The following is a 19804-nucleotide window of genomic DNA, read 5'->3' as shown; positions in this document are numbered from 1 at the left end:
CTATTCTTTATTTTGATTTTTTTTCAAGTGAGCTAGCCCAAGATTGATCTTATTGGTACAAGATCAACCATAAGCTCTGATACCAAATAATAGCGAAATCAACCCACAACATGGAAATAAGATATAAAACACAAGAACAAGAAGAGAACACAATACCCAAAAAGGAGACACAACCAGTAGGACCTCATTTTGGTAACAAACCCGCCACCAACACAACAAAAATAAGGAGAAATCATACCAAGGAAGTAACTACACTAGATGAACAAGTGGAGTAACAACAAAGATATTAAGAACCAACGGTTTCACTAATAACAACAACAAACGATTACAAGAAGTAAATATAGGTAGTGAGACATCAACTCTTACAAGAACTAAGAAACTAAGTGTATATCAAACACTAAGACCCTTAATAGATGTAAAAAATAACACTTACACTCTTACAATGACACTAGAGGGCATGAACCACTCAAGCACCAAGGTTTCAAACCAAGTTTTGCAACACTACTGATTCCATACTATTATCACCCTCATTTTGGTTTTGGTGGCTTTCCTAGTCCTAAACTAAGATGTTGCACTCTCCATAGAGAGAAGTAAGGTGTTACAAAATATGTCAAACAATATCATTCAACAACTAAACTAAAATGACCTAATACTAGTCTATTTATAGACTTATTACAAACATAAGTGAAATATCCAAACAACCCTTAATGAAGGGAAGAAAAACGTTGCTTATGGAGTGTATGTAGTGGAGGATTTGGTGTGCTCCAAAGCCCTCTTCATACTTTAAGTTGTACACTCCCTTGGCTTGATTCAATGCACACTCACATACGCCCATCTTCACGATCATGCCTGTATCATCCTCTCCATCTTGAGATGAATTTGACCTCAAATTCATGGCTTTACATTATTTAATTGGGCACTTCAGATGCATCATCAAACAGTCAACATCTTTATTTTGACCCTCGGCTTTCTCTCCATCTTGAGATTTGTCTTTAATCTCATCCATCTCAATTTCCACCTCTTCTCTTGATGGCGATTTGCATGTTGATCCTATATATTCCTCTCAAATATTCTCCCCTCATATAAGTAATATTGTTGACTCTATATCTTTCATGTCTTTCTCTTCTATATTCCTCTATATGGATGTGTCAGTTTAGGTAAAATGGAGCTTCGGTTGAGAGGATTGGTGAAGTGGAGCTTGGATGGTAGATTTTAGTTTTGGTGCTTTGATGGGTGAGTTTGGTTTTAGTTGAGGCATTTGGCTTCCAAGTCTTTGTTGTTGGACTTGATCAATTTACGGGGGAGGTAGCCTACTTAGGTCTCAGTTTTATGGGTAATTGGGATCTTGGCTTATGGCATTTTATGGTAGTCTTGGAGGATTGATCATTGGATGTAAATTTATGGGAGTAGAAGCACGAGAGTTACTTTGGCTCTCCATACGATCCAATCGCTCACCCATAGTCGACATCTCACCCTCACCGATGCCATGTCCGAGTTTAAATTTTCAATACCCACATTTACTCTAGCAATGTCATGGGACATGGCTTCAAGAAGAGCTAATATAACATTAGTGGCATTGTTGTCCATCGTAGCCAAGAAGTTACCTACAAAACACAAACAAGTTAGTTGTACAAAGGGGTGATATGACAGCCTTTGTTGGTTGCAGATAGTGACGTGGTAGCCTTGGAATGGTTGTGGAATTTGAAAATTTTAGTATTTTTCCAACTTGTGGAAGGGTGAATTCGGTTTTCGAGGGGAAATACACAAGTTTTGGAGCCTTTTACACATTCAAAATAGGTTGAATTTCTTTGCACCTTTTAGGCAAAACACCTTTTTGAAGGGTGGTTGGCTATTTACTCTTTTGGTTAGTCTTGAAAAGTCCCCTTACTCCCTTTTTGTCCCTTACTACTTTGGTATAGTCTTAGAACTTGTTTCAAGACAAACAAGAAGACTACACTCTTTAACTTGGTCTTAAGATCAACACTACTTATTGAAGGTTCTTCTTGTCACTAGAGATGAAGATTGGCCAAGAACACTAAGAACCTTCAACAAGATTTGAAGACCAAGATTCAAGTTGAACCCCCCAACAACAACACCACCTCGTTCAAACACAAATCCACAACAAAAATACCAAAAACACACCTTTAAACTTCATATTTTCACAACCATATCATACCAAAAATGTTCAAATTTAAGCCCAGAACAACAACACCATCAACACTTCAGCCCACCCTTTGAATCCGCACAACAACAACACAAAAAGAAGCCCAACTTAGATCTTGATCCTACTAGTGTTAGGGAAGAAGAAACCAACACTAAAGAGACTCAATACACATGAAATACTCCTAGATCTAGACTATAAGTTTCGGCCATGAATAAAACTAGAACAACTTTTACTTGGCCAAACACAAAACAGGCAGAATTCTTTTTTTTTTTTATGGATTTTTGGTTTCAACACTCTTCTTTTTTTATTTATTTTTTCAAGTGAGATAGACCAAGATTGATCTTGTTCCAAAAAGATCAACCACAAGCTCTGATATCAAATGATAGCAGAATCAACCCTTAACATGGAAGCAAGATACAAAACACTAGAACAAGAAGAGAACACAATACCCAAAGAGGAGACACAACTCGTAGGACCTCCTTTGGGTAACAAACCAGCCACAAACTTAACAATAACAAGGAGAAATCACACCAAGGAAACAAATACATGAGATGAACAAGAGGAGTAACAACAAAGATAACAAGAACCAACCATTTCACTAACAACAAACGATTACAAGAAGTAAAAATAGGTAGTGAGACATCAACTCTTACAAGAACTAAGAACCTAAGTGTATTTCAAACACTAAGACCCTTAATAGATGTATACAAACAACACGTTACAATGACACAAGAGGGCATGAACCACTCAAGCACCAAGGTTTTGAACCAAGGTTTGCAACACTAGTGATTCCACGCTAGTATCACCCTCATTTCATTTTTGGTGGCTTTTCCAAGACTTAAACTAAGATGTTACACTCTCCATAGAGAGAAGAAAGGTGTTCCAAAATATATCTTACAATATCATTCAACAACTAAACTAAAATGGCCTAATACTAGTCTATTTATTGACTTATTACAAACATAAGTGAAATGTTCAAAAATCCCTTAATGAAGGGAAGAAAAAAGGTGCCTATAGAGTGTATGTAGGGGAAGCTTTGGTGTGTAAAGAACTATTCATACTTCAACTCGTACACTCCCTTGGCTTGATTCAATGCACCTCACATACGCTCATCTTCACGATCATGCTTGTATCACTGGTGGCATTGTTGACCCACATTTAGAAGCTGCATTTCTCCTTTTTATTTCTGTCTATGGTTGTGATTCTCTGGAAAATAGTCATAGTGTTCATTATCTTTTCTTTCATCTTGTTTTGTGATTCTCTCATAAAAAAGGGGCTAGAAACGAAGCACGTCCTCTCAGTGAGGTATTTTCATCAGTATGAGTTATTAATCTAAGACTTTTGATGAATAATGGCTCTTTACTCATCACTTTCTTGTTAGATGATGTAAAGTTTGAATCTTTGCGAAATATATTGTTCTTCTTCCAAGTTGGTAGATAACATGTCCCAATCTATTTCAATTGTGTTCGATTTTCATTTTTTTTCTAATACTATGCAAAAGTAACTCTTATTTTACAATCGGTTGAAGTCCTTTGATTCACAACATCAAAGTGCAATCCAATACACTAAGAAGGGAAATTTGCTCTTTTGAGTTAATTATAAAATTAGAATTAAGAATGGGATGTTTTTATCGTGACTCGTTCTTGTTCTTGAACATTCCTTATTTGGAGCTTTTTTTAGACAAATATTGATTCCTTACCATTGTTCATTTATGTGTGAAAAGTATAGTTCCCGAAAGTTGTAGTCTTTTATTGGTCATTTACTTTGAGTAGCTTCGGCTCGATCATGATTGAACTTGCTTGGGTGGAATGATAGTGAATAATGTTATCATCTTTCTAATATTTTAAAATTTATATGTTCTGTTTAAAAGTCTAGAATTCAGTCTGTGATTACCCCTGGAAGTTATGTTTATTATTTAAAGTGGCCTAGGACATGAATGAATTAAATTTTGGGTAACGCCCATTTCTAGTATTATGCGGAGTTTAATTTTTCTGGGAAATAAGTTCAGGAATTCTCACCTCCTCCCTTTATCTAGTAATTCGTTCTTGGTCAAATAATCTTAGTGGTCATTATTATTCTTGTTATTGTGATTATTAATAGGTTCAGTTCATGTTTAACACGATGTGGCATTTTGTTTAATTCATTGGTTTATTTTTTCCTTCTTCCTTCAATTAATAATTAATCCTTATTATTTTCTTTGGCGCATGTGAAATAAATTCGGGTCAACGCGTTTGAGCCCTAAATGGACTCTCTCCCTTTTACATTTCATAATGGTCCAATGAGGCCTACCTCTTCTAGTCGATCATTTTTTGAAGAAAGAAGTCGGTGCTAGTGGAAGAAAATACGTCAAAACTCATTGATGAAGTTGTCAAAATTTGAAGACTTGGAAAGTCTCAATTTGAATTTTTAAAAATTATTTTGTATTTATTTATTCATTCATCTATTTGGACCTTGAATCCAAAGTTGTAATTTAATACAGGTGAAGCGGACTTTCAGGCATTCAAGGTTCGAAAACTAGTTTAGGACAGATTATGGGCTAAAAGCCCAACTATTTAGATTAGGACATGTAAAGAGGGGCCAAAAACCTAAATGATTAGTTTAGGACAGAGTTTATATATTTGGACCCAAGAGTCTAAATATCTTATTTCCCCCTATCCCTTTTTATGTTTCTTTGTTATTTGTTTCTTAGACTTAGTTAACATTTTCGCTAAGTCGTCAAAACTTGTTTTGCACAAAATCTTGGAAATAATTTTTTCCCTTAATCGATTTACTTTCAAAAAGCAACTTTCCTTTTTAAAGTTAGTCAAAAAGATATTTTCAAATAGTTCAGATAATCGCAAGTTAGCGGATACTCTTGGTGCCTTAACAACTTTCCAAGAGTATTAATAGGAAACACTTGATCAAAATTTTCAAACTTAAATGATTTTTTCTGTTTCGAATGTTTAAGTAATTTTTAAATGTTTTCTTGATTTTTATAAATAAATTAAGTTGCAACTTTGGTTTCAAAAAAATCGAGTTTGAAAACTTTTTTGAAAGTATTCAAATTCATAAAAACGCAAGTCATCTTTTCTCCGCAAAACAGAAATGGTGACTCTGCTGGGGATGTTTTAGCTAGGTTCTAACCAATTATTTGAATTAGCTTTTTTGACTAACTATTATAGTGTTTAAGCTGTTTATGTGTCTATAGGTTTAATATTGCAAAATTAAACTTTTTGCATCTTATAGCATACTTCTCATTTGAAATATATAAATTGTTTGGGGTTTTGTGTATGTTCGGGCCCTTATTATTCAATTCCAAATCAAATGTTAGAAATACGATGGTTTATTGACACATTAGGCGTTCGATGACTGTCCATATTTTCAAACCCAAGTTGTTTTCTTGGGAACATGGTCTAAACCCTCTCTAGACACCCAGGATAAAACAAAAATCAAAATCCTCTTTTTGGGAATAGGCCTAGGTCGACCCAATACTTGAGGGGGTGTTGGGCCCATTAAAAAACCTGCCCTGCGTGACAAATTATACTTATGTGTTGAAGAAATATATTTATTTAATCCAGTCTATTATATTTTAGGAAAGGGGAAGGATTACTTTGTTTGCTTTCGTGTAAAGATTTCTCAATCATACACCAATTGAGACAAGAATTAAATCGAGCCAGGCAAGAGATTGATGATGCTAGGCAGTGTTTGATCGATTTTTACGATCGCCTGATTTCCCTAATTAATGACCTATGAGTATAGAGCTCAGTTATATGGGAATCACTTCATCATCAACAGATGTCGCATATGATAAGAAGTGGACAAAGCTAAAAGGGTGAAGGCCGATGAAGGAACATCTAGGAGCTACTATCCCCTGCACGGGACATTGTTTTTTTTTTTTTTTATGTTATTATCCCTCTCCCTAAAGATTGTGTTCCTTTTGTGCAAATTTTTAAAGAACTTATGCCTCTTTTTATATATTAATAGAGGTTTTGGGGGATAATGGATTGATTTTAAAAAGCATATACTTTCTTCAAATGTGTTAGGCTACCCCTTGGCTCAAAAGGTGTCACCCAATTAGGATGCACGTTTATTACAATATGCTTGTGTGATATAGTTATTTTATGTGCGTATATATGTTATGTTGATTCAAATAAGAGGCAAAATGATCCAATTCCATTTTTCAAAGAGTAACTCTAAGCAGAAATATATCCCACTATACAAAAGTCCGACCAAGCATACTCCAAGTCTGTTAGAAAAGTCCGCAATCATGCTTAAAACTTCCTAAATTCTCGCTACTATTTTAGGAATATTGACAATGGACTCAGGAGAAGCCATTATAGGAAGGACCGAAAAGAGCGATAGGAAATTGCACAAGTCAAGAGGAAATCGATGGAGTTAGACCAAATAGAGGATATGCTAAAGGCGGACAATAAGAAAGTGGATAAGAAGATTGTTGTGGCCAAAATAAAGATCACTAAAGTCAACCTATTGATTTAATTCTAACTATGTAGGGACTAATTTCTTCTTCATGGGATACGTAGGCAGCCTTTCGAATCGGTCCCATCTTCAAAAATTCTGTTATTCCCCATTTTCTTGAAAGAAGAAATAAGGTCAGAAAGAAGAAAAGTTGAACCTTCCTGATAAATTCCACTTTGCCAAATCAATGAACAAAATTTTGTTCATTGACATTATCGAGTCATCATTACCCCATGGATCAATTCACATGAGAAGAGAAACAACTTTATACATTTAATTCCTGCCTTATCATTTTGCATTATTATTACTAAAAGAATCTAACACGTTCACCTTTGAGTTGTTTTTTACTTTACAGGGAATTGAAACTACTCTGTGTTGGCATAAAATGGCCCTACTTCACTAGCTCAAAGTGAATAAAGATCTCTCTCTTGACTATAGGTTTGTTGCAGGAAAAAAATAACTAGTAGTAAAATTGGACTCTACTAGTCATTTTTCCAAACCTATAAGCAATGATCTCGGGGATGGAATAGGAAAAAGTGTGATGCTCCCATAGAAGAATTTTCCCAGATAGCCAGAGTCAAAGAAGAAGAATTGGAGGAAATGTTGATGAACTAGACTTCCAATCCCTATCTCAATTAACGCGGTCTCACCTATCTCAAACCAACCAATTGGATATCTATATCTCCTGCTATATAGAGCCTCAAACGGAGCCATCCAAATACTGGAATGATAGCTATCATTATACGCGAACTCAATCAAAGGTAAGTGTTTATCCTAACTACTCTTAAAGTCGATGATGCCTGCCCTCAACATATCCTCTCAAGTCTGAATGCTCCCTCTACCTGACCATCTATTTGAGGATGAAAGGTGGTACTGAGATAAACTTGGGTACCAAGACCCTTCTGGAAGGCTTTCCAAAAGTGAGAGGTAAACTCAGTATCTCTATCTTAAATGATGGATAATAGGACTCCGTGAAACCTAACCAACTCTCAAATATAGAGCTTGGCGTAATCCTCGGCTGTATAGGAAGTATGGACTGGCAAGAAATGAGTAGATTTAGTCATCCTATCTACATGACCTAGATTGAATCATGCTGACGACGAGTATGAGGAAATCCCATCACAAAGTCCATGTTTTCCTTTTCCTACTTCCATGTAGGAATGCTGAACTCCTACATAGCGTCACTAGGCTTTTGGCACTTAACCTTAACCTGCTGACAATTAGAGCACTTTGCTACAAACTCTGCATTATCTCTTTTCGTCCCAATCCACCAATAGATTTCCCGCAAATCGTGATACATCTTAGTGGCGCCTGGATGAATAGAGTAATGCACACTATGTGCTTCAGCCAGAATCCGCTGTCTCAAGTTATCTACACATGGCACACACAGTCTACCTTGGCAACTCAATACACTATCTCTTCCTTGGGATAAAAACTCTATTTTTTTTTATCTCTGACAGACTCTGTCAACCTAACCAAACTAGAATCCATATCCTACTTTTCTTTCACTTCGGCAACCATAGACGATTCAAAGCTATTTTGCACCCATACACTACCCTCAGCTGAGTTTACTAAACGAATACCTAATCTGGTAAGCTGGTGAACTTCCTGAACTAACTTCTTCCTATCATTCTCAACGTGAGCAACACTACCTATAAACAGTTTACTGAGGGCATCCACTACTATATTGGTTTTCCTGAATAATACAAAACACTCATGTCATAGTCTTTTAACAATTCTAACCACCTTCTATGACGCAAATTCAAATCTATCAGCAGAAATACACAGCAAACTTTTGGTCTGTGAACACATCAACATGCACCCCATACAAATAGTGCTTCCAAATCTTTAAGTCAAACACAATGGTGCTTATTCAAGATCATAAGTAGAGTAATTCTTTTCATGGGGCTTAAGCTGTTTGGAGGCATAGGCTATAACCTTACCCTTCTGCATTAAAACACACCACAAACCGACTCTAAAAGCATCACAGTACACAACAAACCCATCTAAACCATCTGGTAACGTCAAAATTGGGCTGTGTTGAGTTGAGTCTTTAACTACTAAAAACTCTTATCACAAGAATCTGACCACTGAAACTTGACTTTCTTCTAAATCAATCTAGATATGGGGGACACAATAAGAAAAAAACCCTTCAACAAACCACCAGTAATAGCCAAATAAACCCAAGAAACTCCTGATATTCGATGAAGAGATGGGTCTGGGCTAGTTTCTTACCGCTTCGGTCTTTTGAGGATAAACTCTAATTCCATCACCGAAAATAATATAACTAAGAAAAGCTACTGACCTTAGCCAAAATTTGCACTTACTAAATTTGGCGAATAATTAATGGGCTTTAAGAGTTTGCAATACAGTTCTAAGATGGTCTGCATGGTGATTTTTGTTGCGGGAATAGACAAGAATATCATCCATGAAGACTATGACAAACATGTTTAAGTACTACTTGAACACTCGGTTCATCAAGTCCATAAAGGCTGCCGGGGCATTTGTGAGACCAAAGGACATGACTAGAAAGTTGAAGTGACCATATTGAGTTTGGAAAGCTATTTTTGAGATGTCATATTCTCTGAATCTGACCTGATGATAGCCGAATCTGAGGTCTATCTTGGAGAAATGACTGGCACCCTGAAGTTGGTTGAACAAGCCATTGATTTTGGGATATGGGTATTTATTCTTGATTGTGACTTTGATCAACTGATAGTAATCGATGTATATTTTAAGAGAACCATCTTTTTTATGCACAAATAGGATTGGTGCGCCCCACGGGGAAACCTGGGCCTGGTGAACCCCTTATCTAGGAGGTCTTTAAACTGTTCTTTTAGCTCCTTAAGTTTAGTTGGAGCCATTCTGTATGGCGGAATGGAGATAGGCTGGGTATCTGAAATAAGGTCTATGCCGAAGTCAATTTCCCTTTCGAGAGGAACTCTAGAAAGATCTTTAGGGAACACATCTGGAAATACCCTTACCACTAAAACCGACTCAAGACTGGGGGTCTTAGAACTAGAGTCCTTGACCCAAAAAAGATGGGAAATACACCCCTTAGATATCATTTTTCTTGCTTTAAGATACGAAACAAGTTGGCCCCTAAGAGCTATAATACTACCCTTCTATTCAAGTACTGGTTCATTTGGAAAATAAAAATAAACAACTCTATTTCTACAATCAACTGAAGCATAACATAAATGGAGCCAATCTATGCCAAGAATGACGTCAAAAGTCATTATCTTTAACTCTAAAAGGTCTACTGATGTAACTTTATAAGACTCCATAACTGAGCAGTTCCTCTATACCCGCTGGGCTATATAGACTTACACACTGGGATAGATACTGAAAAGGATATGTTAAAGTTTCAGGACTGACTTCAAAGTTGATCGCTATATAAGGGGTTACAAAAGAAAGAGAAGCTCCAGATCTAGTAAAGAATAAACATGTAAATAAAAGACCTCTAACGTACCAGTGACCACATTAGGAGAACTTTTCTATCCTATTGGGATTGAAGTGCATAAAGTCTATTCTGATGCTGACTGCTAGTAGCACTGGAAGTGGCACCCTACTGAGTTAGGTGATCTGCTAGAGCCGATGAATGATGGGATTGTACTGGTTAGCGTATATTTTTTCACTTCTAAGAAACCACTTGACAATCCCAAATCCTATATCCTGGCTTACCACACCCAAAACATATATCACTGTCAACCCTACACTATCCTGATGATTTCTACCATATTTTGGGCAAAGAAGATTAGTGTGACCACTGTTTATATTACCATGGGACTTAGAGCTTGGATTCCTATCCTGATTATCATTTCTGAACTTTGGCATAGGGGCACAGGGCGAAGACGGAGTTGGGATTGAAGATTTCTAATGAAATTGAGAACGGTTACCACCCTCTGACCTTGCCTGGGTAAAATTAAAACTACCTATTTTAGTTTTTTTTATTATTTCTCTCGTTCTCCTTAGTCTTCTGCTCTTCAATTTGTTGAGCATGGATGATCAGCCTAGACAAGTCCATCTTCTTAATCAACATTACGATCCTAAACTCTTTGACCATGCTGTTAGATACACCTGACATGAACTTGCTTATCCTAGACTTGTTATTAGCCACCACATGAGGAGCATACCTATCTAGTTGAGTAAATTTAAGGGAATACTCCTTCGCACTTATGTTGTCTTGTTTCAAGTTGATAGACTCTAACACCTTAGCTTCCCCCAGCTTCAATGGGAAGAATCTATCTAAGAAGGCTGTCGGAAAATCCTCCTATACTATAGGCCCTGCATCTGCGTCTCTATCCCTTTCCACTACTTAAGCCATCTATGGGCTATATCCGACCGCTAGTAAGTAGCCAATTCAACATTCTCAGTAGAAGTCACACTCATAATGTCAGTCACCTTCTGAATTATGTCAAGGAATTCTTGTGGATCCTCAACAGACTTGGATCCTAAAAAAGAGAGAGGATTCATTCAGATGAAGTCTCGAATCCTAACTACGGTAGTATTGGCCACTGGGTTGGTCAGGACAACAGCTGGCTGAACATTCTGAGCTACCACAGAGTGATCTAGAGTAGTGAATACAACTTTGAAATCTGTATAAGAAATATGCTCATTTAGGGGATCTTCCTAAATGAATGGTTGTGTTGGCTGGTTTCCATTCTTTCTTTCGTTAGTCTTTCTAGGAGACATATTATGTATGGAAGAAAGATTGGATTAGACAAAGAGTTTAACTTGATCTCATGCTCATTCACATAATATGAACACTGAAAGAAGAGAAACTTTTCCTAAAATATCTCGTAGACTCTTGTCCATAAGTGTGGTGCGCTTCACACCCATACACAAGACTCTACTTAATATGGATTTTAGACTCCCTAGGATACTGTAAAACCTTAGGCTCTGATACCAAGTTTGTGACTCCCTGAGAGTATACTCTGGATGCCACACGGTGCTTACAGCCCCGAAGGACCATAAGCTAACCAATGAGCTGGTACCTGCTGTGAGCACTAAATAAAATAGAAACATGTCCGGAATTTAACTAAAAAATTCCATAAGGTTTTTAAATCATAGTTCTGATAATGTCTGTAAAATAATACTAATAAAACAGTTGATAGTAACGACAGAAAACTAATTATTTGTACTAGTCTAAAAGCCTCTAAAATGACTGAATGTTGAGTTGATGGGACAAGCCCCCAACTAACTCCGACTATATAGAAATACTGAACCTATAAGGTAAACTGAAATAAATAAACCATGTCCTCGAAGCATGATGACTCACTACTGCTATCGCTAAAAATCTGGAATATCTACGCACGGTCAGGGAATTGAGCATCTGTACCTATGATATTAAACATCATAGCGCAAGAAACGAGTATGTGATTAGTACTTTGAATGTACAGGTATGATAAATGAGGTTAGGCTAATATGCATGGGTTAGTTACATGAGTAATAACTGACAAAATAGATACATGATATACTGAGTAAGAATGCATGAAAATTTGTAAAGATTGAAATGCATGACCAGGCATAAAATATATTCTGAATATAGTCTGTAAACTTAGATACTGAATACTGATACATGGATAATTGATATTTGTAAGCTATGGTCAAGAAAAATTGAAATTGACTTTTGAGCTATATTATGGATAAGACTGTAGGAGCTATAATCTAACCGACATGCACCAATGAGCTAATTGGGGTCCAACTTGTAACCCTAGTTGGAAAAGGTGTTAGAACCATGCCACGGGTACTGACACATGGCTACGTGGATCCACTAAAGTGCTGTCCTGAAGGACTAAGCATGTCAAGCCTAAACTAATGGGTGACCCCTGAGAGGTAGTCAAGCCTAACTGACGGGTGACTCCTTGTATTCTATGCTGCATACGTAGTTATGGAATACAGGGACTGCTACTAATGACACTGCCTAACTGACGGGGGAGCCACCATCCCTGCATTCGCTCGGTGCTAAATCCTACTCCCAACTGAAAGACACTGAACACTGGACTAAACTATGTTTAACTATTTAAAATACTGACTGAAATGATAGGGCTTATAACTATAAAGTAACCATCCTATAGATACTGTAAACTAGGTAAGCAGCTAGATTTTTGGTATTCAAACCCCCTGGACCTGATAGAAATAATAGCAAAATAGTACTAAAACTTTGAGGGCATGATATATAAGCATTTATTCAAAATTCATTCCTGTAGGTATTTCATCAAACACTTGCAATTCATGGTTTAAGGTATGCATGGGAATAGTTTTAAAAAATTGTAGTAACAACATGATTTCAATACTAACATCACCAATTAAGGCTTAAATCAGCGAACGACACCATTCAAACGGGTGGGATTCAATAACAACAACAATTACGTGAAAAACATGGTATAAATCAAAATTCATGGGAATTCATGGTTAAAATCATAATAACATGTAAAAATCATCGCTTTGAATTTAAAATTGGGTTATTGGACTCCATGGGTGGAAAGGACCCATGGATGAACATTTAATATCCCTTAACAATGATGAAATTATGGAAAAATTTGACCTTCAAACTTGATTGTGCAAACCCTAGTTGTTTCTCCTCTTATGTTTTAGATGATGAACTGTTGATGTTAATAGGGTTAAAACGTGTTTAAGAGCTATTAATTTTGTGAAGTTATGTTTAGGGACATTTAAGAGGTGTCAAATTACTTAGTTGCCTTCGGAATAACTCAAAAACGAAATGTCTAGGTCATTGTGCCATGGGGTTTGCGTTGCACAAGCTATGGAAAACCTTAAGGTTTGCGTCACACACCCTGTGGCAAACCTTAAGGTTTGTGTCGCACCCTATGGAAAACCTTAATGTTTGTGTCGCACACCCTATGGCAAACCCTTTCCAGTAAACGTTTGTGATTGTTAGGCGACACATACCCTTTTGCAAAGCCATAACTTTTCACTTGGGTGTCAGTTTAAGGCAAAATTGGTATCGTTTGAAATATAATTCCACATACACATCAAGTTATACTCATTCAAAGATGACCCTTGCGATATCGAACACCAAAAATTGGCCAAATCATAGGTTCTTAGCTCACTTTGCTCTAGGTGACACTTATGAACTTCTTTCCTACCTCATAATCTTTCTTCACACTAGGTTAATGATCATGAAACATGGATCATAGTATGAATCATGAGACTAGAGTTTGCACTTGTAGGAACAAAGGTTTGATTTCTAGCTTAAGAGCGTATGAGGTATTACAGAGGGTCTTGCCAAGAGGGCTATTTCATATCATCTAATATCCGAGAGGGCTATTTCATTTTATCTCATTGCCAAGAGGCCATCATGCCATTCAACTAAGTATTCATAGTCACTCTTCATGCAAGACGATAAGGTCTGTCCTTGAGGATGCTTTGGAGCATCAATATCCATTGACCACGCGAAGATAGCATAATCTAGTGTTAAGGATATCACAACATTTTATATCTATTGACCACTCAAAGGATATATAGCCCAGTGTTGAGAATATCTCATTATTTTATGAATCAACATCTGAATGCATCAAAAGCATATTATTTGAAGGGACGTGTTTAAGTCACTATCTGAAAGTGGACGACATATGAGATTTTCTAAAAAAGTAGACAACTCGTGGGTCATCTATAAGTCATAATATTTGAAATAGGATAGTTTGCAATATTACCTATGAGTTGATAGTTTATAGGTCATACGTAAGCCGCAAAATTATCCTAATCGGATAGTGTACAAGGTTAACCAATAATCAATAGTGCGAAGGTTATCCATAACTCGTAACTAAATCATTACCGGAGAATATGTGAGATTACTAAATTGATATGTCCAAGGGTTTTCTATAAGTAGCGTCATTTGTAAGATCAATTATGCATAGGAGTACCCAAAGACTACCAATTTGTGAGATATTTTTAAGTCATATCTTATCAAAGGTCGGATAATGTGCAGGATTACCTAAAAGCTAGAATTAAAAGGATATCTGTAAGTTTCCTCATAGCCAAAATCAAATAATGTGCAAGATTACCCAAAGATTGACAATTCAAGGGATATCTATATGTCGTATCACTACAAAAGATGCACAAGACTTACCCAAGGTCACATACAAAGGATCATTGTTAATAGCCAAAGAGGTTATCATTCCATATATAACAAGCATTATGGGTGACTAAAAGAGTTGCTGCATCAACATAAGATTACACGGTTGCAGGGAGCATTCTACATAAAGTGCCATCAGTGTCCAAAAGAGTCACCCTACTTTGAAGACATATTCAATAGATAAAAGATCTATTTTATTCAACAACCAAGAGGGTTTTTGTATTTGTTATTGCAAGTTATTACCCTCTAAACGGGTACATGAGGGGACGACTTCACTTTTTGAATAAAAACTTACGTGGAGATATAGTAAAAAACTAATCCCCCTCTCATGAATTATGTTTATTACTAACAATTTTTGTTTGAGATATTGTCGAGAGAATTCGAGAGGATGAAAATCTCAAATCACAATCACAGGTGTGGACTACACCAAAAAGTACCCAACACAACGTGAAACTTTTTCTTAGCAGCAAATCAGGACATAGTCTAAAGAGAAACGCTAAACTCTTTAGACGTGAGATTAGGGATAATCGCCACTATTGTCAAACCACATCCCTGTTAGAAGACATGTAGGTACTTTCAGATATTTTGGTTTCAACTTTACTTTTAGAATATTTCTAAACTCATATGAGGATAACTTTCTCTTTCCTTTAAATTCGAGCGACAACATACCTAGAGTTTTGAAAACTATGTCTAGGTAAGTTCTTGCCTATGGATGTGAAGGATCTCACATTTATGGTTAAGAGGTTACAAGCCTCTTTTCAGTAACTCAATTGACCTGTCACTCATCTTAAGCCAAAGATTGTATAAAATAAAGGACTATCTTTTCTACAGATCAAGTCGAACTACAAGTAGTCTGATTGCCTGAGTCTCAAGGATATGTAGGCTGGGCTCTATATTGAAAACTCGACTGTATTCCAACCTCCGTCCAATACGCTTATTCCATATCTTTTCAATTTCACCAAAATCTGAAAACCAAAATAGCTCATGAATTCTTTGAAAATCGTGCTTTAAATCAAGCTTTATGAACTACAAGTGGCCTGAATTCTCATGTAACCAGAGATATGTAGAAAACCCGATATCAGGGTCCGACCATAACTCCATAAAACTCGTGCAAAAAATAATCTTTTTCAAAAATAAATTTGTGGTCGGACAAAATTAGGAACGTCAAACTCCCTTTGCCTAGGATTACTTGTATCCACTCTACCCAAATAGAGGGGGCAGTTGTTGACACCTAATTTTTGCCCCCCATGACTAAATTTAATTCTGAGTTTCTTTAATTTTTAATAAAATTAGAATGTTTATTTCATCTGGATAAATGTGCTCTAAAATATTTATTTTTGATTAATTTTTTCATTTAAGTGACGATTATATGCTTCTGTATTTATATATACGAGATTGTATAAATTTTGTTACTTAAATGAACATTTTTATCAAAACTAAACTATTATTGAGATTAATATTAAAAATTAATTTAAAAGGGTAAAATCTTGATTTAAATACAATTTGTTCTCCAAAATAATTTTTTTAGAGAAATATTTATTTGGTTTTATCTAATGAAGAAGCTCGGGATTAAATGAGGTATTAATTCATATTGAATTTTAATTTAATTTAGTCAATCTATTAAATTCAGCCATAATTAAAACTAAGTCGGTCACAATTGCAATGTAATCGACAATCTATTTTTAATTTGTCAAAAATTAAATAGAATTGGCTAACTCCTAATCAAATTGAAATTAATTTTTAAATAACCCCAAAATTAATGTAATCTGCCCTTTCCCCAAAATAATCTATTTTGCCCACTAGACCAGCACAATTTAAACCCCTTAATTTCTTACCAACCTAGTGGACCAACCCCATTAGCCAAACACCTCACCAACCCAATTAACCAATGCTAACCCTACCCGTTTCATCTTTCTTTAACAAAACCTAACAACAACAATAAATCAACAACAAGCGTACAACTTCTACATAGCCAAAACCCAAAGACAAAAACAACACCAATAAGACCTGATATTCAACAGTTCACATACCATAACTTCAGCAAAAGCTTCAAACAACAACAACCATAAAAACCCAACCCGCGACAACATCAAACCTGAACAACCCGCAACCAAAATAAAATTCAAAGCCAAAAATTTAAATTTTGAATTTTAAATTTGTACTAAATTGTATAATTCTACCTCAACTTTATCCTCCAACAAACCTTTTCCTTATTTTCAAATATCCAAAATGCCCCTAAAAGTTTTTCTCCCACAGTGGTTAAGTTCAAAGAAGTAATCCCAAATTTCTTCTATATGAAGCTCATTGTGGAACAAAAATAGGAAGTCTCAAAGAGTTGGGAAAAGTTTTATGAGCAAAGAGTTAAATTATTTTTTTTGGAAAAGCTTTACGTTAATCAGGTTTCTCGAAAGATTGCTCTCCGGTGGTGGTCAAGATTCTGACGACAGCTTGAGTCCCGATTTAGTACTTTAAAATAGTTTATACTTCGTTTCATTTAGTTTTAGTTTTATTTCTTCTTCATCTCTTCATTCCATAGCCGTTGTAGCATTTTGATTTTCTTGTATGCTGGGATTATTTGTTGTATAAGCCTCGAAGGCCATAGGATTTTGTGAGTTACGGCGTTGCTATGTGATTCTGCTAAATGGTCGTTCTTGATTTATTTGTATTACTGTTGTTAGTCTTGTTTTTCTTGTTTCTCTTTTAAAGTTTTTTATTAACTCTAAACCCTTAGTTTTGAAGATTGTTCATTTTTGCCCTTTCCGCGTTTAAGTTTCATTAACCATTTCGAAGCAGGTAATACTTTGTTTCATTTTGTTTCAGTTTTATTTCTTCTCCATCTCATATTTCTATAGTTATTGTAGTGTTTTGATAGCCTCGTATGCTGGGATTGTTTGTTGTAGAAGCTAGCCATAGGATTTTTTGTGTTACATCATTGCTATGTGATTTCGCTAAATAGTCGTTCTTTCTTTAGTTTGTATGACTGTTGTTAGTATTATTTTTCTCGTTTTTGTTTTGAAGTTTTTTATCAACTCTAAATCCTTGGTTTTGAAGATTATTTACTTTTGCCCTTTCTGTGTTTCAGTTTCATTGACTGCATATCCATGGGAATATATGTTAGGCTTCTTCTTATAGGTTCGACAACTTTAATTAGTGGTAGTTTTGATTTAGGCTTGTTTATGAGGTTTTTCTTGTTAATTTTTAATAACCTTTAGGCTTAATCTGTTATCATTATTTAAAGTCATTTGAGGTATGTCGAAGCCAATTTAGTTAGATCTGCTCTTGAATTAAAGATTTTGTTAAGTATCTTTGGCTTACAAATTCTAAGAGGCCTAATGAAAATTGAAAATCGTGAACCCGAACTAAGACGAAACATTCATGATATGTTCCCTTCTTTGAAAATTCTTAATATGGATCTTTCGGTAGGTATCATCTAGTCATAATAAGTGTTATTCTCTTCCTTTTCTTCACTTGTCTGGTTCACTTCATGAGAAGAAGGTGAAGTAAGCCGTACCATGGTTTATTCTCACCTTTCATTCTCATTACAAAAGCAACAAAGTCACAGTAACATTTCCATGGTTCCCTTTCTTCGCTTGTCTTTTGGTTGTGCTTCTCTGGAAAATAGTCATAGTGTTCATTATCTTTTCCTCCTCTTTGTTTGTAATTCTCTCATAAAAAATGGTGTATAAATAAAGCACATCCTCGTAATGGGATATTCTCATCCTTAGAAGTTGTTAATCTAAGACTTCTGATGAATAATGGCTCTTTACTCATCACTTTCTGGTTAGACTATGTAAAGTTCCAATCTTTGCAAACTATATTGTTCTTTTTCCTAGTTGGTAGATAACATGTCCCAATCTATTTCAATTGTGTTTGATTTCCTTTTTTTTCTAAGACTATGCAAAAGTAACTCTTCTTTTACAATTGATTGAAGTCCTTTGATTCACAACATTAAAGTGCAATCCAGTACACTAAGAACTAGAAAGGGGAATTTGCTATTTTGAGTTGGTTATAAAATTAGAATTGAGAATGAGATGTCTTCATCATGACCTATTCTCATTCTTGAACACTCTTGATTTGGAGCTTTTTTTTTTTAGACAAATATTGATTTCTTATCATCATTGCTTTATATGTGAAAAGTATAGTTCTTGAAAATTGTTGTCTTTTATTGGTCTTTTGCTTCAGGTAGCTTCGGCTCAATCTTGATTGAACTTGCTTAGCTGGAATAATAGTGAATAATCTTATCTTTCTCATATTTTGAAATTTATATGTTTTGTTTGAAAGTCAAGAATTGGATTACCCCTGGAAGTTATGTCTAATATTTAAAGTTCCCTATGACACGAATGAATTAAATTTTAGGTAACACCCATTTCTAGTATTATGTGGAATCTGATTTTTCTGCGAAATAAGTTCAGGAATTCTCACCTCCTCCCTTTTTTCAGTAACGTGTTCTTGGTCATCGCATCGTGGGGACCCATTAAACTACGTTTCAGTTGTGAATTTAATCTCTCGAGAGGTAGTTGTGTCTTTTCCCATCGAATCAATTCATAAAAACATGAATTCAAACATCAGCTAGGGTATGATTTACACATCTTCTCCAATTTCCTGTCAAAACAAACCTTACTCTTTCCCCAAGATCATAAAATTCCTTTCCTTCCTCTCTAAGAAAACTAAGAATTTAAGCTTCCGAAATTAAGAACATTCAAGAAAGCATCAAAATTAGTGTTCTTCTTTCAAGCTTAAGGATTTAAGGTATGTGTGATGTTCATCCATGGGCCTTTTTCACCCATGGAGTCAAAGAATCCATTTTTATGTTTTAAATGATGAATTTTACATGTTTATGATGAATTATGTCCATGAAGCTCTTATAAATTTTGATTATGTATTGTGTTTGCAAGTGTTCTAATGGAATGAGCCCTTACATGTTGGAATGATGAAATTTTCATGTTAAATCCCTAACTCATGGTTTTAGTATTGTAACTATGTTTTAGTTTAATGATTTACCCATTCCCATACTTAAGTTCATGACTCTTATGTGTTTGATGAAATGCCTAAGTGTTGGATTTTGAATAATGATTCCCTACTAT

Source organism: Capsicum annuum, chromosome 9, assembly GCF_002878395.1.
Source record: "Capsicum annuum cultivar UCD-10X-F1 chromosome 9, UCD10Xv1.1, whole genome shotgun sequence".
NCBI classification, from domain to species: Eukaryota; Viridiplantae; Streptophyta; class Magnoliopsida; order Solanales; family Solanaceae; genus Capsicum; species Capsicum annuum.
The sequence above is the reverse complement of the archived record's forward strand: the minus strand, read 5'-3'. Positions refer to the sequence as shown.